Genomic DNA, 20,789 nt, shown 5'->3' on the forward strand with positions numbered 1-20,789 from the left:
AGTACTGTAAGATTTGCAAAATCCTTTACAAGTTTCATCTCATTTGATCCTCATAGCAGCCCTGAGAATTAGGCATTATTATCATCCGCATTCCACAAAAGAGGAAACTGAGGCAGAAATCATTAAATGACTTACCCATTGTCACAGAGTTAGTAAATTTCTGAGGCCTAATTTGAACTCAGTTGTGACTTTAGATTTAGCTTTCTATTCACTGTACCTTTTAGCTTGTGTAGAAGTGGCTTATTACTAGAAAATCAGCCACAAACTGGTTAATGTTTTTTGGCCACAACGACTTGTTAAGGGCTAAGAACTCAAGTGACTTGCCCTAGGTCACTCAGTTTGTATATGTCAAAGGATGGACTTGTACTCAGGTCTTTCTGAGTCCAAGGCTGGCCCTCATTCTTCTATAATATGCTGTACTTCTACAACCAGCTATTAATGGACATTAGATTTTGGAACATGTCCTCACAATACAAAAGATTTATCCATTTCCTTCTTTATTATTTTTGTTTGAAATAAAGTTGATGCACTTACAAAGGCTTAAAAAGATCTACACTTATGTTAGGAAATGGTTCATATCAAGGTTTATATAAACCAGAATCCGCTTCTGCTATATTGAAAAATAGCTCAAGAAAAGATGGTCTAATTTATGACCCAGATCTGAAGCTTCCCAAATTTTACTGATTTTACCTCCAAAAATGGTAGACAGACAGACACATAAACACACACACATGCAATGACAAGCCAGTCTGTAGATCACAGTAACAAGAAGTAATCTAATAACATCTGTTAACAGATAGACTGTTGACAATTTATCTTCATTTTCATTTTAGGTTTGCAGAGAGCTGGAGGAGTCAAAGTTAAGTGTGAAAAGCTGGTGATAGCAACAGACATGGTCGAATTTTTTTCATAAGTCAGCATTTATTACTTAAGTTCAAGAACAGGTTATGAAAGGGGTGGGGTGGGGCCCTAGGGGAGAGGGAAGAAGGGAGGAGACAGGGAGAGAAGAGCCTCTCATCTGGATCTGTTCTAGACAGAGTTGATCCTGATTTCTGAGGCTTGGTGCAAGGCACACAACGAAGCACACGATAAGATAAAGTTCTAGGCAGTACGGTTTTAGGAAAACATCAAGGGATGGCCAGAGTTACATGACCAACCAAAGGTGGGGGCTGGGATTCAACTTGGATCAGCAGCACCACTTCCCTTTATGGAATTGAAGTACTGTGATAAGTTCCATTCTACTTATTTCAGCTCTTATAAACATTCTTGTAGTTAAAGTGTTTGTGCTAAAGAATTCTTTCATCTCCTCTCTAACTTCTTGTACTTTGCTCTGGTTTCTTTGAATATGCATCCAACTTATAGACTGTCTGCTCAAGAGCTGCTACTTGCTCCTCAGTTAAGGAGATCTGATCCAGATAAGGCTGAAAGGCTGCATATATCTGGTTTAAATCTTTTAGGTTTCTACTCATGTTTACTGAAATATCTTTCATTTTGAGATATTTCAAGTAGTCAGTTTGTTCATATTTTTCAGAAGTTTATAGTCTTCACTGGTGGCTGTCAGCTCACCTGTCAGGTACATGGCCATTTTGGAAAATACGTCCTGGCACAACCCTGTGACATCTGCCTCGGCGGGCTCCATGACCTACTTGGCCATCTTCACCATGGCATCCTCTAGGCTGGGGAAGGGAGGAAAGAGAAAGGATGAAGGGAAGGATGGGGATGGGGAGGAGGGGGAGAGAGGAGATGGAGGGAAGAATTGAAGGAGATAAGGGGATTGTGGTTGAAATTTTTAGTTTCTTTCATTTCTTTCCTGAAAACTGACATTTGTGGGGGTAGTAGGAGGCTCTTCTTTCTAGAATTAAAGATTCATGAAAGAACCAGGTTTGTAATGGTAATTTGGTAATAGAAAAGGAAGTGTTATGTATCACCCAGGTTCATAAACCAAACCTTACCCTTGATTCATCACTCTCCCTCAGCTCATATGTTCTAAGGTTAATGGGATATAAGATCTTCCCTGCACACTAATAGGCCTCACATGGAGCCCTGACTCAGAGCCAATTAGGCTCTGGGCCACAGGGATTTTCACACCTTTCCAATAAAGTGCTGATGTCCAATCTTCTTGGCACTAAGCCAATCAAGAGTCTTTGATTGGAAACAGTATATATTTTATTGCTTGGAGGGAGAGGTGTGTGTAGAGAGAGAAACTGGCCGAAGAAGAAACCTGCCTTAGGGGAACTTAAAGAACACTTAAGATGGCTGACTCCCTGGGTTGGTGATGAGTACCTTGCTAAATCTTGCCTTCTGGTATCCTAATAGTAATCTTCCAAATAAATATTTTGGTTTTGTCTTGGAGGAAGAGAGTCCTTTGTGCCTTCACATTCCTCATATATGTCCCCTTCTCCCTCTTCACAGGGCCACTACCTTAATACAGGCCTCCTTTACCTCTTGCAAAGTTGCTCACCTCTCCAATATATATTCCCACAAAGATGGCAAAAAATCTAGATCTGAACATGTCCCTCCTCAATAAATTTCAATGGCTCCACTTATTCTTAAGGATTAAATATAAAATGGCTTTTAAATGCATTACAACCTCATCACAACCTAGCTTTAAGCCTTATTACACCTAACTCCCCCTCCCACACTCCATGATTCAGCCAAACTGCCTCTTTGCTTTTCCTCCCATGTGACATCCTATGTCCTGTCCCATGTACCTTTGTTCTGGCTGGCTAGCTCCCATTGTTAGATATGCTGATTGATGGATTGATTAGTGGAAGAAATAATACATCTCATTTTAGCAAGGACATCGACAAACTGGAATGGATCCAGAGGATGTTGACTGAGGTGTCAAGAGGTCTAGAAACCATGCCATATAAAGATTATTTATCTTTATCCTGGAGTAGAAAGAAGAAAATGGAAGAACATCATTTCTATCTTCAAGCATTTGAGGCTTGTCCCATAGGAAAAATGAGTAAAAGAAAAATATTTTAAAGTGCTTACTCAGTATGTTCTGAGCACTGTGCTAAGTGCTAGCCATGCAGAGACAGACAGAGTTCCTCCCCTCGGGAAATTTATATTCTCAAGTGAAAGACAACACATATGTGGAAATGGTGGCCAGGGAAGAAAGCATCTGCAGAGTTATAGAAATGATGAGTTGATCCATAGTATAGTCAAATAACATGACCTTTCCCCCACCCAGAAACAATAGTAGTAACCTAGCAAAATCAGCTCTTTATCCCTATAGGAGTAAGGAAGTGGCAATCTGTTTCATTTCTCTTCTTAATGACTATCACACTAGGTAGGGAAAAGCTTTAAAAATCTCTGTAACTGTCCTTGGGACCCATCAGGTCCTTTGTGTGAAGTGTAGCTGAAAATATGGCTCTTTAATGGAGAAATGTTCCATTCAGTAAATGTACTTAAATCTAGTGTATAAGTGTGTATCTCTTGTAGGTCATAGAAGTTGGGAGATAAGAATCTTAAGGCAGTGACTACTGAGAGGGAAAACTAGATAAGTCTAACCATGTACAGGACAGAGTGCATAGGAACAAGGGCCCTTGAGTCAAGAATTCGGTCTAGTGGTATATGCAGATATTGCATTCTGAGCAACAGTCCCACCTTTGGGAGGATATGCATGATTTGTCTACGCACGTGCTTTTCCATTCTTAGTATCTATGTGAGGTACAGGTATTCCTGTAGAAAGGAGATATCTTCTGCCTTACAGATAAAATTCTTGGCTTGGGATTATAGGCCTTCCCCAATCCACCTTCTGTCTGCCTTTCTAGCCCTAGTTAGTATCTCTCCTCATTTATACTAGTCAAACTGGCTTTCTAACTCTTTCCATGTTTGACAATCCATCTGGTACCTCTGGGCCTTTGCATAGGGTGTTCTCCCTTGTCTGGAATGTTTCTTCTTTGTAAGTTCATCTTTTCAAATCCCTGGTATCCTTAAAAGCACAGCTTAGGTGCTGCCTCTTACCCAAGGACTTTCTTTATTGCCCCCAATTGTTGGTGCTCTTTCTGTCTTGAACTTACTTTGGATATAGTTTGCATTTACTTCCTTTTGTACACGACACATTCTCTTAGCAGAATGTAAGCTCTTTACATGCAGGCACTTTTAGGTTTTTTTTTTTTTACCCAGTATTTAATATACTGTCCTGCATACAGTAATAACATTTGTTGAATTCAAATGAGTTACATTGGCACTTGTAAAAGAGGTTCACCTGTAGATATATTAAATTAATAATAGCTATTTATTAGCTCCAATCAAGCTAAAGAAAACAATAAACCCCAGGGAAGGTAGCTCAATATTTACTAATATCCATAAGTTCTAATGTGCTATGACTCAGCTCATAAACTACTGTCACCAACGGCAATGCTAATTGAGTGACCTAATAACAGTATGTACTTATATATTTATAATTGATCTAATAACAGTATCTCTTTATATATCCACAGAATACAGCCTTTGTTCCAGAGTCACTGAAAAATATTTCTAAAATATTTTATTTGAGATAATAAAATGTAACAAAATTGAGGTTTAGTTCTTTCATTGTTTATGGCTCTTTATGTATTTTTGTTACTGAGTCTGTTTATGTCTTCCTCCCTTGCTTCCTCTTTTCCCCTGATTCCTCTGTTAGTTTCTGTGATATATTTCTTACATACCTTTGAGACTCAGTTGGAATATAGTGCATGCAATCAAAGGAGATCAGATTGTTTGAAATAGAGAGAGGATGAAAATGAGAACAAGGGAGTGCTCTTTAATGATGAATAATGAGACAAAGCTTTTTTTAAATGAAGGTATAAGATAAAATAGTGCATTAAGTTTGTCTTTAATGGAAAGAGCATGGGAGGGGGATGTGGTAGGAAGAAACAGAAATACAGAAAGAGAAAGCCCTGAAAATGGATATATGAACTCTTATCTCTGTCTCTGTCTCTCCCTCTCTTTCCTGAAGTAACATTGATCTTTCGGCTATTTATTATATTATTATTTAGTCTTTGTAAAGATGTAACATTGCTCTTTTGGACATTTATTATGTTATTACTAAAGCTTTTTAAAGGCATGTTCCATTCTCACCACAATATACACAAACACACACATGTCTATGTAAATTCATTCTAGTTCTTTCTCTGGATGCAGATAGCATCTTCCTTCATATGTCCTTTGGAGTTAATTTGGGTGTTTATAACAGTCAGAATGACTTATTCACTCAAAGTTTTTTTTTTAAAGTTGTTCTTAAAACAATATTGTTGTTACCATATCACAGGTTCCCAAAGTGGGTGGTACTGCCCCGGGGGAGTGCTGGAATGATCCAGGGGGATGCTGAGTAAAAATTAGGAACCGGTGGAAGAATAAGGAAAAAAAGAGAAGACAAGAAAAATATGAAAAACCACCATCAAAATTTCAATGCAAGAAAAACCCCACAAATTTACAATAAATTACCAAATTTAAGATGTGTCACTTTTGAAATGACACAGATTAAAAAATTGTTAAAAGATTGAAGAAAGATTTCCAGTAGGGCACTGAATAATTTTTTTTTTGAAAAGGAGGCAGTATGACAAATAAGTTTGTGTATGGTGTATACAATGTCCTCTTGGTTGTGGTCATTTTGGTCTTCATTACTTCATGCAAATCTTTCCATGTTTTTCTAAGATCATTTTCCCCCCCTCTGATTATTCTTCTAGTATTGCTACCTGGCTGAAAAAATCACATAACACAACAACCTCTCTAGAGTGAGTGAGTAAATGAATGAGTGAATTTATTAGCATATAAAACAAAGGAGCTCAGCTAATTTGTGGGTCTGGGAAGACAGCAGCTATGGTCAGTAGACCTGAAAGATACCATAATCCCTCCCATCGTGGTGCAGTTTTCTCCATGAAAACAGGGAACATGCAATGGAAGTGAATAGTAGAGCTTTCACTGAAGGTATTTTGGAGATTTTCCTTGGGGGTGGATGGAGCAGGCTTCAGCTCCCTTTATTTGATTGGATGAGTTCTTTTGGATCTTGTGTCTTTAGAGAGGGAGTCCTGGTTCATACAGCTGAGCTGCACCAATTGGCAAAGTGAAAGTGGTGTGTCTATGGCAAAAGGTCCTTGGTAGCATTTTCTAAGCCTTTCTCTTTTCCAATAAAATGAGGGGATTAGACCAGATGCTCTTAAAATACCCCTCAGTTCTAACAAAGTAGGTTAAAAAAAAGAACCTAAACACTTTGGAAGTATCTTATCTTAAAATTCCTTTACTCACACAACTTCTGAGTTACATTCACATTCCATTACAATTAATCTAGGTATGATGTGTTTTCCGAAACATTTTCAGGACTCTGGCAGGTCTATTGATCAAAGAAGAGGGAGGGGGAAGTACAAATTAGTTGAAAGTCGCAGTTTCAGTTGATCACTATGATTTATAAGATAAACTTTCTTCTAGATTTGTAAAAAGAAACCATGGTGGAAGGCAAATCATCTCCACTTTTTTTTTTGTTGATTTGGATTTAGTTGGGATGGAATTGCAGGGACAAGGAACAAGATGGCTCAACTCTTCCTGCCCACCCTCTCCCCATCCCATACACTACAGTGTTTCTTTCTGAAGAACACAAAGCTGCTGGCCATTCAGATCTCATTAGAGGAAGACGGGAAGATGTGTCAGCCTAAACTAGAGAAAGCCAAACAGCTAATTAAGGCCTTCTTCCAAGAAACAGGAAAGCAAGGATGAGGGTCAAGATTTTCAGCTGTGAGACCAAGTACAAGCAGAGTTCTTGAGACATCTTGGTCAGAGCAAGAGAATCAGTTTCCAACTGGACTGAAGGTAGGTGTTACTCAAGAGTTCAATGAGTAGACAAGAGTAAATAACTGAAGAGTTTAGAAGATAAGATACTCTCAAATTGTTTTGGTTCTTTTTCTAAAATAAAACAAAATAAAATGCCTTTATGTATAGGTTTAAAAGGAAAGATAGTTAAGCCCCATTATGTTAGAACTGAAGGGTATTTTAAGATAACTTCATGTAATCTCCTCATTTTATAGGTGAAGAAACTGAGGCCCAGAGAAGTTAGATGATTTGCCCAAAGTCATAGAGCTGTTTAGTGGCTGGTTCCACACTAAATATAATTTCCAGTCTTTGTTCTCTTAGTATAATGTTCTTTCCATGATCACATGAGCCATTTAATGAGTTATATTTATACAATAATTCTATATCCATTCCTTTAAAAATTATGGCAAAGTTTATTTTAGAATAAAAATATAACTCTAGGGAATCACAGATTAACTTTGCCTAGGGAAGAGACCAAGAATATTGATTGTCATTGTCTAAATAGAAAATAGTACCATCTAGTGGAAATTACCTTGAATTGCATTTGAAAAATCCTAGTGGGTAAATTATCATGCTTTTTAGGGGATGGCCCTGGATTATCATCCCTATTTAAGGTGATTTAGCCATAACAGACTCATTTCTTATTCTTTTCTATATCACTGCATCACTGATCTTTTTACTAGACTGTTTAAGAACACTTAAAATGGATAGTGTGGGAGAAGTGGACAGAATTACCATCCCTGAATAGCCCTCAGAGACTGACTTCAGCAAGTATCCTGTGGTTGACTTTTCCAGTGAAGTCTCCTTACCACCCTTATCTTAATATTCTTTGCCAATCTTCCTATTCCACCATTATTGAACTATGGACTTCCCTGACATGTTTATAAAATATAGTCCCTCCTCTCCTTGGAAATAGCTCTGCTTCAGGGCATGCTGCTTCCACTCTTGTTCTGTATTAGACATTTTGCTAGAAAATGACGCCTAGTGAACTACAAGACCAGCCACAGTAGCAGATGTCCTTCAGTATCTCCTTTCCTCCTCCTATCAGAACAAAAAGCTTAAATACTAAACAAAGAGCATTCCAGTATCTATGAGGAAAGGTCTCTTCTCCCTCTGGCCTGATGGGCAGTCCTCTTTGATTTACAGATACTGGCTTTATTAAGATGATAACTCCCTTATCCATCTCCTATAACTAATAACATACAATTTTCTCCAACAAGTATACTATTCTTTTTTATAACTACCTGTGATTTATGAATAACCATATTTCTTTACTTTATTTCACATAATGATACATGGGAAAAAGTTTAGCTTATGAATCATGCCTCAAAATTTTGTATACAAGGTACTTCTTATGCCAAATTGGTTGTATCTACCCTGATTGGATGGAATAAAGGCCTTTTGTTTCACTCTTTTTTAATGCAACATTTTAATTTTCTCCCAATTACAAGTTAAAACAATTTTTTAACCTTTTAAAAAAAGTTTTAAGTTCCAAATTCTATTCCTTCTATACCCCGCCACTCTGAGAGGGTAAGTAACCTGATATAGTTTATACATATACAATTATATAAACATTTCTATATTAGACATTTTGTACAAAAAGACTCAGAAAGAAAGAAAGAAAGAAAGAAAGAAAGAAAGAAAGGAAAAGAAAGAAGGGAAGAAAGAAAAAGAAAGAAATTAGGAGGGAAATAAAGAAGGAAAGAAAGAAAGAGAAAAAGAAAAATAACATGTTTGATCTGTATTCAGACAGTATCAGTTCTTTCTCAGGAGACTGGTATTATGCTTTATCATCAAGTCTTTAGGATTGTCTTGGATCATTGTATTACTGCAAAAATAAATCATTTGCAATTCTTCATCATGCAATACTGCTGTTATTGTGTATGGCATTCTCCTGGTTCTGCTCACTTTACTTTGCATCAGTTTGTGTAAGTCTTTCAAGGTTCTTTTCATGCCATCCTGCTTGTCATTTCTTATATTTTTGCTTCACTCTGAATTGATTTCTTACTGCTATTATCTGACCCTGACCTCAAGAACCCAGATTGGTAAGTACCTATCTTCTTGTCTGACCCCTCCCATTCCACTACAATAGTAACTTTGATACAGTGTAACTTTATTTATTAAATATATACATATACTTACACATACATATATATGTGTGTATGTATGTATGTATATATGTAGACGGTTAGATTATATCACCATAAAATAATGGACTTAGAAATTCCAAGGGGCCAACCTCCTCACTTTATGTCAGGAAACAGAGCATATAGAGAGGTCAGTCAACTCACTCAAGATCACACTAATAGCAAATAGCCAAGTTAGTAATTGAACACTAACTCCAGTGCTTGTTTTACTAGGTTAATTCAAGTTTAACAAGTTGGTCATTGTTTAAATTGAAACAGTATCTGCAAAGAAATTTATAAACCTTATAAACCAGCTATTATTAGTATTTTGTTTCATTTTGAACTAAATTGATGACTAACAATAATAATGAGCTGTTATCTTAGAGAAGCAGATTACTGTGTGAATACTCTGGAACAGAAAGAATGTTTCTTGAGTATCTAATTCATGCTTAGCATTGTGCTAAGTACTGTGATGAGCATAGAGATATATGTGCATACACACATACATGCACACACACACACACACACACACACACACATTCCCCCCCAAGAAAAATCAAACCAACTGAAACCAGAAATCTAATATTTCCATAACAAAGAAATTACATAACTAAAAGATGCATTAAAAATAAAAAACCCTAAATCATAGATTTAGAGCAGAAAGTAATCTTAGAGATGATTACATTTAGCCCCATTCTGCTTCAAATGAAAAAAAGACATAGGTAATCAGAGTGAAAGACAAAGGAAGACAGTGAAAGAGATATCATATATTTGTGTAAAGGTCTTAATAAGATGTTAAACTGATTGTAGAAATTCATTTATGTCCTTATTTCTTTACCAGGTGCAAATGCCTCCCTTATTGAATCAAGTGGAAGACAAGATTATTGACTGGGAAAACAAATTATACACATTTCTGAGGACTTTAAATAGTTAAGCCTCTGAAGCAGTCAATACGTGGAGCAATTGGAGTTCAAAAGTGGGAAATCAAAAGTAGAAGCTGCCTGTGTAAGAGATGCATATGGGGGTGCGGAAAGAATTCTTCTAGAGGATGGCAGTGACTTCAACAGTAATAGCAAGATTAGGATCAGGGAAGGGGTTTGAGGTTTAGTTTTGAGTATGTTGAATTTATGTTATCTACAGAACATTCACTCTGTATGTCCAAGAGGCAGTAGGATATGGGAGATTGGAGGTCAACAGAGAGGTTAGGATTGAATAAATAAAACTGAGAATCATCCGCATAGACATGATTAATGAACCCACTGGAGCTGACAAGATCACAAAGGGAGAGAGTATAGAGGGAGAACACAAGAGGGCCCATGTAACACTGAACACTGGGGGATATCCATGGTTAGCTGGTGTTACCTGGATAAAGATCCAGCAAAGAATACTGAGAAGGGGTCTTCAGACAGGTAGGGGAAGGAGAGAGCTGGTTCAGGAAAACTTAGAGACAAGAAAATGTTAAGGAGAAAATTTTGGGTAAATAACAGTATCAAATGCTGCACAGAGGTTAAGAAAGATAAGGATTTAGAAAAGAGCATTAGATTGAAAAATTGAGAGATGGTTAGTAACTTTGGAAAGAGCAGGTTTACTCTAAAGATATAATGCAGAGAGCTAAGAAGAGACTGAGAGGAAAGAAAGCCAAAAATATTGGGTGAAGAGCTCTCAATCTGAAACTGTACTGGAGACCAGTTAATGCAGGGCAAGTGCCTAGTAACAGATAGCTACTACCAAGAGCATTTTCTAAGAATTGTCCAAGTTGCATGTACTGAAGGCTCTGTGCACCTCTTTCTAGCTATGCAGAAATAGTGATGGGTTTCATGTGACAGCATAAATCTTGGAAGAGTTCCTTCCCACAGCAACTATGCTTAAGGATGACCAGTAAAGGTTATTGGACTCATTTGGGAATATCCGCTTATATTTTTGTTATCATAATAGTTATTTCCATCTTAATTAAATGTTTTACCCTTTCAATTCTGTTCCTCACATGAGTCTGATACCATGGTTATCAAGAAAGTATCTATACTTGAATTAATTTCAAAAATTTCCAGTTCAACTGGGTCAGGGCGAGCAAGTGAAGAAAAAGAAATTACCATGAAAACGCCTTACAATTTGAACCGGATGCAATGAAAGTCCAGAGGAGTTGGGACTCAAGGTCTTTCCATCATCCATCTCTCTATCTATCCATCCATCCATCCATCTATCTATCTATCTATCTATCTATCTATCTATCTATCTATCTATCCATCCATCCATCTATCTACCTATCTATCATCTACTTTAGTAAATATGGATACTACATTTCTTACATGTTAGGAGTTTATCATATTGGTTACTGGAGAAATTTTAAGTTGATATATTCTCTTAAGAGAAATAGGAGTTGGGAAATATATTTTTTAATTATCAAGATGATTAATGAATCTTAGTCATAAAGGGACTCCCTGGTTCAATATTCTCTGTTCCTGAGCCATAACTCAAGTGACTATTATCATCCTAGTCCTAGAGCTCAAAGAAACCCCCTCTGATTAATAAATATAAATCCTCCTGCTCATCAATTTTCACTGATGTTTCTTTAACAAAGGCCAGAAAGATTAGAATTTTGAAAGGAACATTGATCATTTCACTTAGTGTTTGATTATTTATCATCCTAATTTGAACAAAGCACCCGACATGAGAAAGATTGAACTTTGAATAAATCTGCAAATTGAGCTTCTACAATTGATGGGAAAGTAGAACATATAAATACGGGGCAAGGTTCTATCGATTGCCTTGAAATATTTGCCAGATGGATACTCTGATCTAGTCTTCCTTCACTTTCCCCCATGTAACCTGTCATCATGGAGTAAAGCAAAGCAGCTCACATGGATATGAAACTCCATTTGAGTATCATTAGCATTATCGTCCTTTCAACGTCTGAGTATACTGCTTAGATTGACAGCTGTGTGATGCATTGCACTTGGAGTCAGGGAGGCCTGAGTTTAAATCTTGCCTCAGACATATACTAGCAGTGTGGTCCAGGGAAGTCATTCAATGTCTCTATGCCTCAGTTTCATCATATGTAAAATGGGGATAACAATAGCATTTACCTCACAGTTATTGTACCAAATGGATTGTGTGTGTGTGTATACATACATATATATATATGTATATATATGTATATTGCTTTGCAAATGTTAAAGCATTATATGAATATTATTATTAATTATTCCTGATTATATGTGTGTCATATAATGGAAAAAAGCATACCTTGGTTCCACCACTTTTTCTCTGGGCTACACTGGCCAAGTCTGTTAAACTTTCCACGTCTCATTATCCTATCTGTCAAATGAAAGTGTTGGATTAAATGACCTCAAAGTTTCTTTCTGAGTTTAAAATTTATAATCCTTTTGTAGCATCCCTCTAGGCTACCCCTTAATAATGCTAGATGAGATGCAAAAGCTATGGATTCTAAAGCTATAACTCAAGTGAGAGTTCACTTTTCATGCGGGGAGTGGAAGAATCCAGCCTCATAGAGGAAGCCACCTCTGAATTGGGCTTTGAAGGATGGGAGCAGAGAGGGAACTTCTCACCTTAGAGCTTGGTAGAGGAGAAGTCCAAGACAGCCAGAAAGGACAATATAAATGAAAGTATAGAGATCAAAAAGGGCAAGGCTAGAATGGAAAATGGGAAGCATCCTAGTTTGACTAGAAAATACAGTTCATGTAAGATAATACTGGAAAGGAAGATAGAAACCAAACTTGAGTGACCCTTGAATTCCAGGATAATTTTACATTTCACTAAATATGAGAAGCCACTAGTGGTTTTCTAGTAGGGAAATTAAATGAACAGAGTCCTACTACCTTTCTTGAATAGCAGTCTAAACTGACTTCTTGCTCTTTTGAACTTATCACTTTCACTATCAGTCGCTATCAGGCAGTTTAGTATAATTGCTTAGCTCTTGTTTCATACGGGTTAAATTTGCCTATCAAAGATTGTAAACTGATTGAGGGGAAGGACTGGCATTATACTTCTAGTATATTCTCTGAAACACCAAGCAGAAATATATATGTAGGATAGGCAACCAATAAATACTTGTTTGATAAATCACTGTTTTGATGTGAGCTAATATACCATAAACCATACCTACCCAATATGCTCCATAGCTCCATCTTAACAGCCCCAATAGTGGGAAAATGAAGAAAGAAAACTAAACCAATTCTGCTTTGGTTTTTCTTTTCATAAACAAAGTTGAATTACTGAAACATAGCTCGGTTTTGACAGCTTGATGGGATATCCCCAAAACACTAAGTGTACCTTTGCTCATTTGAGTGGATTTTCTTATAGCATAGTATGGAATAAACTGCTAAGTAAGACCACTACACCACTGGGCACTTAAGTGGCACACTGGGCCTGGCATCAGGAAGACCTGAATTCAAATCAAGGTTCAGGCATTTATCAGTTCTGTGACCATAAGCAAGTCACTTAAGTTGGTTTACCTTAGTTTCCTTAATTGTAAGACGAGCTGGAGAGAGAGATGGTCAACCACTCCAGCATTTCTGCCAAGAAAACTCCAAGTGGGATCATGAAGAAACAATTGAACAACAAAGGCAATCACTCCAAATAACTTTGGCCCACAGCATTATAGAGGCCAATATGAACAGGTTCGGTTAGAGTTTCCAGGTCTGGTAGTATCTACTTCAAATGCCAGAACTAAAAATGGTGATTTCTCATCTCAGTTCCTGAGGGAGTACCTTGTTTACTCCAAGGTGAGTTTCATCTTTCATTTTTTTGTCCTCAGTATTCTACTTCTTTGTCCAATTATAGACCAAATGAACGTGAGTTCACTTATAAGAAATGCAATTGTTGTTGTTCAGTTAGTCATGTTCAACTCTTCCTGACTCCATGGACCACAGTACGCCAGGTCCTTCTGTCCTCCACTATCTCCAAAAGTCCCTTCAAGGTCATGTTCTTTGCTTTCATGACACCATCTATCTCATCCTTTGCTGTCCCCTTCTCCTTTTGCCTTCAATCTTTCTCAACACCAGGGTCTTTTTCAATGAGTCCTATCTTCTCCTTATGTGACCAAAGTATTTCACATTCAGCTTCAGTGTTTGACCTCCCAATGGTAGTCTGAACGAATTTCTCTCAAAAGTCTTTTCCAGCACTGTAATTTGAAAGCATCAATTCTGTGGTACTCAGCTTTTCTTATAGTCCAGTACTCACATCCATACATTGCTACTAGAAAAGTCATAGCTTTGATTATATGGACCTTTGTTGGCAAGGTGATGTCTCTGCTTTTTAGTATGCTGTCCAGATGTTCCACAGCTTTTATTCCAAGGAACAAGCAATTTTTAATTTCATCCCTGCAGTCACTGTGATCTTTGAGCTCAAGAATATAAAATCTGACACTGCTTCTATTTCTTCTCCTTCTATTTGACAGAAACTTGCCATGATCTTAGTTTGTGATTTTTTATGGCAAGTTTTAAGCCAGCTTTTCAAGGGGCTTCTTAACTCCTATTCACCTTGTGTTATCAGAGTGGTATCATCTACATATCTGAGATTGTTGATATTTCTCCCAGCAACCTTCATTTCAGCTTTTGATTCATTCAGCCTGCCATTTTGGATGATGTACTCTGCTTATAAGTTAAATAAATAAGGTGACAATATAGAACTTTGTTGTACTCCTTTTTCAGTCTTAAACCAGTCAGTTTTTTCTACATTTGGTTCTACTCATTGCTTCTCGGTCCACATACAGTTTCCTCAGGAGACAAGTAAGATGATCTAGTACTCCCATCTCTTTAAGGACTTGTCACATTTTGTTGTGTTACTCACAATTAAAGGCTTTAGTGTAGTTAATGAAGCAGAAATGGATGTTTATTTGAAACTCCCTTGCTTTCTCTATAATCCAACAAATGTTGGCAATTTGATCTCTAGTTCCTCTGACTCTTTGAAAATTAGCTGGCTCTTCTGGTAATCCTTGGTTTACGTGTTGCTGAAACCTAGTTTTCTTTCTTAAATATGCTTTCTTAAGCATAACCTTGCTGGTGTGTGAAATGAGCACAAATATTCAGTAATTTGAACATTTTTTGGAATTACCTTTCTTTAGGATTGGGATATAAGCCGATCCTTTCCGATCCATTGGCCACTGTTGAGTTTTCCAAATTTACAGGCATATTGAGTGCAGCACTTCAATGAAATCCACCTTAATTAACTCTCCTAGAGAATTTTAGTTGTGAATCAGAGTTGGAGGAGGAAGTTCTCACATTGATGATATCACAACATATATATGTGTATATATACATACATGATCTAAGTCATTTATATTCAAATAGAGATTTTTTTATGTTTGTCTTTTAAAAAAGAAAGAAGTCAGAAAATGCTGATACAGTTTAAAGGTGTAGAGTGTCTCAGCCCATTTGGAAAGTTTAGAAAGAGAAGGGAAGATTCAAGAATCAGTTTCAAGGTACTCAACAGCTTTAAATATCAGACATTATTTCCCACCATGAACAATTGCATCATGGGTTGTCTCAATATTCAAGGAATTTAAACATTTTACAATTTCACCAAGAATACTTTCAGGACCTAAAAATCTCTTCTATGATTGCTTTTTTTAGGGGAGCGTTACTATGGATGACTCAATGTGGCAATTAATACTCTTATTTTTAGGGTAAGTTAAGATTGAATTTAATGAACCATGGAGGTACAGAGGCAAGTAAATGTAATTGGTTCTTATCGAGATGGTTATCAGTGGAATTTGAAGATGCTTCACTTTAGTTAAAAATCTCTGGATATCCAGATAAATTAATGGGTAGATAGTACAATGTCCTCTCCAACTTTTACCCTTGTTCATGCCCCTGAGATAAAATGTAACAACTTGTCATTTTCCCAATGGAGAAAAAGAAAAAATGTCTAAAATTTTTCTCCAATCACATGCTCTTTAAAGTATCTTAGCCAATATTTTGTGAAGTGTTAAGATATATTACATTTCTTCTGGCAGAAGGATCCTTGGGATCTGCTTTAGCCCTTTTTATTCAGTATAATTTGTGACTTTGGCTTTGGTATTTCTATTGACCTGTTTCTTTGGGTAATTCAGTGCTCAAACATTCCATGGGTCAGATACATTCTTACAGTCTATCCCTGGATACAGATAGTGAACAAGAGCATTACATCAAAATGACAGCAGACCTCTAATGGACTGAAATTGCTGGCAAAGTTGAAAAGACCTTCACCCTTCTCACCAAGGTAAGTTCAATATATTATTTTTAGTGTGTGTGTGTGGTTTATACAGAATATGATTATGTTTGAATGAATAGCAGAGTGGTAGAGTGGATCGAGGGCTGGCCTCAACACGAGGAAGATCTGAGTTCAAGTTTTGTCCTTTCCACATATTGTCTGTGTGATGCTAGATAAATCACTTATTTCAGTGCCTGAGACAACTCAGTAAGACTATAGATTGCAGAGAATGTGCCAATATGTATTGGTAGAGGGAGTTTCCATACCTCAGGATTCCATGTACAAATGAAATCACAGGCCAACCCCTCCATGTTTGAATATTAAAGAATATTACCAAAGTAACGAATAATTTATATTTTTCTGAAAGATGGCTCATAAAATGTGTCTACGATCTAAATTTTTTGTATTAACATTTTAATTTAAAGTTTTGGGTTCCAAATTCTATCCCTCCCTCCCTGCCTGAGAAGGTAAGCAATAAGATAGAGGCTATATATTTGCAATTATATAAAATATTTCCATTAGTAATTTTGTACAGGAAGGTCTGATTAAAAAAAAACAAAAGAAAGAAAGTGAAAACTAGCATGGTTCAGTCTGTATTCAAACAATATCAGTTCTTTCTCTGGAGGCGGATAGTATGCTTCATCATTAGTCCTTTGGGACTGTCTTCTATCATCATACTGCCGAGAATAGCTAAGGCATTCACAGTTCTTCAGTGAACAATATTGCTGTTACTGTATACAACATTCTCCTGATTTTGTTCACTTCACTATGCATTAGTTCATGTAAGTCTTTCTAGGTTTTTCTGAAATTGTCCTGCTTGTCATTTCTTACAGTTTAATAATACTCAACTACAATCATATGCCACGACTTGTTTAGCCATTCCCTAATTGATAAGTATCCCTTTGATTTCCAATTCTTAGCCACCACAAAAAGAGCTGCTATAAATATTTTTGTATAAATAGGACCTTTCACCCCTTTTAAGATGTCTTTGGGATATAGACCTAGTAGTAGTATTGCTGGATCAAAGAGTATGCACAGTTTTATAGCTCTTTGGGCACAGTTACAAATTACTCTCCAGAACACAACCATAAATTTTTGAGAACAGATCAATAGTGAAAGCATACATCAATAGAGATTTTTATGATGTCAACAACAGAAACAAAACACCAAAAAAACTGAATGAAAATTAAGAAATGTCTCTAATCAAGGGCAAAATTAAAATACAGGCTCACTGTGTCTCTTATCTAAGACTTGGGTTAACCATATTTGGAAAGGCTGATCTCTAGGTTGGTCACGGGTTGATGATTTTTTTTGGCTAAAGAAATTCAAGACAATATACTCAGCAAGAAAGGGGTTGCAATCTGCATTAGTGGATGGAATACCCATAATTATGAAATCACAGGTATTTCAAGTAATGTAATATTTGTATTATGACTCAAAGTGCTCCAGAATCTTTTTAATGAATTCATTAGTGATTCAGAAAGAAATTTGCCTAATTATCCTATTAAGTAGGCTGCTTTAAGGAGAACCCTAATTTCCTCCAGCTATTATTATTGAGACCTAATATGTTAGGGGGCATGGAGACAAAATTTTGGGGCCTTGGATAGAATACACTGATACTTCTAATAATCACAGAATAATTACATAATAATTGCTTGAGGAAGAGAAAAATTTAAGGATAACTGTCAGTACATGGGCTAGAGGGATAATACCTACAAATGAGCATACAAGTCTAATGTAAGTTGAAGGTCAATCAAGGTCATAATTATTAGGAAGATTCCTTTTTTGTTATGAACCATAAGCTCCTTCCAGTTGTGAGATTCTTTGAATGTACTGCAAAATCTTTGAGTCCATAACAATGTTGTTAAGTGAGTGTTTCCCTGTTCTGACCCATGTGATTTAATTTCTAATAAGTGTGTAATTTCCAGCAGCTCCTCTCTTCTCTTCTCTCTTCTCTTCCCATGTATTCTCTCTGTGGCTATAGATGAGTGTCTTCTGTCTTCCAAATATTTAGTATTCTAACCATGTCACCCTAATGAATATTAATAATAAACTCTATTGACTTTTTATTGCCTTTAGGACCTTTTGATATTCCAACCCCTTCCTAACCTAATCCCCTCCTGCCTTCCCAGTCTTCTTACACCTTATTCCTCACCACATTCTTCTTGATCCAGTGACACTGGCCTCCTTGCTGTTCAACAAACAAGACCCTTCATCTCTCGGCTCCTGGGAATTTTCTAAGTCCCAACTTAAAGACAGGAAGCCTTTCCCAAACCCTCTTAATTTTGGTGCCTGGCCTCTCTTATATATTTCCTATTTGTACTGTATTTAGCTTGTTTGTACATATTTGTCATTTGTTTGCTTTCTTCCCTGTTAGATTCTGACATCCCTGAGTGCAGGGAATGTCTCTTTGCCTCTTCCATGTTCTTAGAGTTTAGCATAGTGCCTGGCACATAGTAGATGCTAAATACGTTTGTTTATTGCCTGACAATAACTGATTGATGGTTCCTTGGGCCACTTCTGCAGCACAATAGCTGATCATTAGAAACTACCTGCCTTTGTGGCCTCCCTTCTGCCTTATCCTTCCAGTTCCTGGTTCCTAGCACAAATAGTCAGACTAGCATGCTGCTGGCTGAGCATTTTTTGAAGGCAGACCAGTTATGTTTGCACCGAATTCTCAAGTTTGTTAACTGGCCACTAGATGTCACTATTGACCACAAATTCAATTGAGGAGCGTTGGCACTAGTAAAAGCTATCTCTTCAAAACTGGATTGATTTCCTTGATGTAGAAACATGCTGAAAAGGGAAAATGGTTGCTACAACTACAATGTGACTAGATTCTCAAAGGTACCATCAAACAAGGAAAATGTATTTATCCTACTGCCTGTCAGGATTTAAGTAAGCATTAAATCATTCTAGCTATTTTAAAGAGAGTGTCTCGTCATGCTTAATGGTCTATAGTCACTTTTCATACTCTCTTCACATTAATAATAAATAAATGGAAGTAGATAGGCTATATTAAAATAATTTCTCTTCATTTCTTTGACTGTTGAAAACCAGCTCCTGTTTTGTTCTTCCTTCCTTGAGAATGCCATTATATCACCAGGCAAGTTAGTTAGGAGTTAAGTTAGGTATATAAAGGATCAATCACTCCCCAGGAAGGTGATCTGAGCATTCATGCCTGCTAAAATTTCTGGGACTTTTTGTCTTTCCAACTGGAAAATTGTGAATACAGAGAATTCACCAAATTCAACAAACATTTGCCATCTCATTTCAGCCAGAAGTCTTTCCACAAGATTTGGAGATTTGTGTAATATTATATAAATGATCGTGGAGGTTTGGGGGTGAGCATGTTATGCTTATTCTCCCTGTTCCTCTTTTTGTCTTTCTTCATCCCTCTCTCTGTCTGTCTGTCTGTCTGTAGCTGTGTTTCTGTCTGTCTCTCTTATCAGCTCTCATGGATTTAACTAACATTCCAATAAGAAGACTCCAAATACTGCTTTGATCTCTTTCTTGAAAACAACTCTTGCATCATCAGCTGCCTGTTGAATGTTGCTACCTGAATGTGCTAGATGTATCACAAACAAAGCAAAACAAAAACCACATTATCTTCCCCACCCCTCCCCAAGCTAAGCCTCTTCTAAACTTCTGGGTTTTTTTTTTGTTGGGATACGCACCCCCAGTGCTTGTTGTCAGTCTCATGATCATCCGTGACTTCCTTCTTCTTGATTTTCTCTCTATAGTCAGTTGCCAAATCTTGTTCATTTGACTTCCACAACATGTCTCCTATCCCTTCCCTTCTGTACTCAAACAGACACTTCCTTAAAGTTTAAGCTGTTATCACCTCTCGCACCTCCTAATTGGTCTTCCTGCTTCTAGTCTTCATCTCTTTAATTCTCTCTTCATTTCTAATTCTTTGCACAGTAGCCAAATACACATTTCTAAAACACAGATCTATGTCATTCCTCAGCTCAAAACTTTTCAGTGGTTCCTGGTTGTCTTTAGCAGACCATAAAATTTCCTCAGTCTTCCTCTACATTTCTAAAAACATATTTCATATTATTTCCCTTTATACTGTGTGTTCCAGTCAAACTGACCCACTGACTATTATCCATACTTAGCACCCCATCTTCTGTCTCTTTACCTTTTCACAGACTGTTCCCTGCAAATGGAACAATCTCGGTTACTCCCCCTCCATGGGAAGCGTTTCCTGATCTTTCTCATTATTAGTGCTTTCACTCTCCTTAAACTACTCCTCAAACCACCTTGAACTTATACATCTGTGTACACAGTGTTTCATCTGTGTAATATAATATCTTACAGGGCAGGGATTGTTTCTACTTCCCTCTTTAAACTGCATTGCCTAACCTGGTGCCTCTCACATAGTAGATACTTAAAAGATTGCTGAATTGAACTGGATATATCATGAAATTAAACACTGGGTATTATCAAGGACTGGGAACTAGAATTAAAGATAATAGCAACAAAACAGGAACAAAAAAGTAAAGATAAAAGAAAATGGAAAGTGTAAACTGAAAGTTATAAGATATATCCATATATACATGTTTGCACACATGTATATGTATATATATATATGTATACACAGATATCAGTATGATAGAGGATTTTTGAAGGAAGAAGGATCAATGGGAAAAAGAA

This window comes from Trichosurus vulpecula, chromosome 4, assembly GCF_011100635.1.
Source record: "Trichosurus vulpecula isolate mTriVul1 chromosome 4, mTriVul1.pri, whole genome shotgun sequence".
Lineage (NCBI taxonomy): Eukaryota > Metazoa > Chordata > Mammalia > Diprotodontia > Phalangeridae > Trichosurus > Trichosurus vulpecula.